This window comes from Amborella trichopoda, chromosome 11, assembly GCF_054954075.1.
Source record: "Amborella trichopoda isolate Santa Cruz 75 chromosome 11, AtrichopodaSantaCruz75HAP2 v2.0, whole genome shotgun sequence".
NCBI classification, from domain to species: Eukaryota; Viridiplantae; Streptophyta; class Magnoliopsida; order Amborellales; family Amborellaceae; genus Amborella; species Amborella trichopoda.
This window is the reverse complement of record NC_142346.1, coordinates 33,477,566-33,478,834: the sequence shown is the minus strand read 5'-3', so window position 1 is coordinate 33,478,834 and position 1,269 is coordinate 33,477,566. Positions and strand designations below refer to the sequence as shown.

The 1,269-nt window shown below is 33.0% G+C and overlaps 1 non-coding gene across 1 annotated transcript; it reads right to left on the bottom strand.

Annotated features, from left to right (window-relative positions):
- Positions 1-931: 931 nt before the first annotated feature.
- Positions 932-1,038, bottom strand: LOC148779866 (U6 spliceosomal RNA). Its single transcript, XR_016045113.1, has one exon. It is a non-coding gene; the product is annotated as a U6 spliceosomal RNA (small nuclear RNA).
- Positions 1,039-1,269: the final 231 nt, after the last annotated feature.

Below are 1,269 nucleotides of genomic sequence, written 5' to 3'. Positions count from 1 at the left end.
AAGTTACTGATAGTGCAACTGGCTAACTAGAAAGTGAAATACTAACATGGTTGTATACTAGAAGTGTACTTGTCAGAACTTATTACGTCTCAGAGTTTTACTGAGTCAGAGGCGTTTAATATTTCAAAAAAACAAAAACCATCTCGAGCCTCCAGGTATTCCTCATGAGTTATTTTTAATTCTCTGAATTTCTAAATTATGCTACAAAAGGAATTCTGGAACACACCTTCAATTCACCATTATATACTTCTAAATTTTTTATGAAAATTATAACCTAGGTAACAAAGGGCAAGATTTCTATGCTTCCTCTATGGCATAAAACTTGTATGCTGCTCCTATACAACTGTCCATTCTGAATGGGCGGTTGAGATGGCCCCAATTATAATGTTACGTTTCAACATTATTTTATCTTTATTTATTTTTTATAACCTATTTTGACGCCTAATTTTTGGCACCCACTCCTAACTTAAAGTTGTACCTATAAAAAATATAAAAACAATATTCTCAATAAAAAAATACCCCTAAAAGCTTTAAGGGGTATTTTGGTTATTATATTTTATTGAAAATTTATTTTTAATATTGTTTTTAGGTGTGTCTCATTAAGATGGTAGCACGAACTAAATTTCATATTCATATAATTTGTAAAAAAAATAAAAAATAAAAAAAATAAAAATAAAATACTCTGAAGCATCGGATCTAGATCAAGCGATCAATGGCTCACTTGATCTAAATTGAACGGTTGAAACCTTTCCCAAATCTATTCTGCAAAATGGAGGATGAAACTAACAATTACTTTTTTCTTTTTTGCTGTGTCCTTTTGCATGAAACGTGGGGACGGTTGTTGGGCATGTTCAGCCTTTCTTACGCTACTGTTTTTTCTTTCTTTTTTTTTCCAATGTTCATGGTTACTAAAATATTGTGTTGAATAAAAAATAAAATGGCACACTTCTTGATTTGTTCTCGTCATCCTTGAGCAGGGGCCATGCTAATCTACTATTATCGCTTCATTTCAGATGTCTCCAAACAAAAGGCATATGGAGATAGTCTTTCGTAGGCAACATCAACTCTTCACAATATTGTTGAATCCCAAGCTTTATAAGGTTTGAATCAAATTGCCATAAGGCATTAGTGTCGAATGTATGAAGGGAAAGGAGGGTAGAGTCTTCGAAAATACATCCTCCAATCTGGATCTCCTTAAAGAAGGTGGGTCAACAGGAAAAAGACCAACTGAAGCTTGAGTCAAACTCAATTTTGATGGCAGTTCTAGAG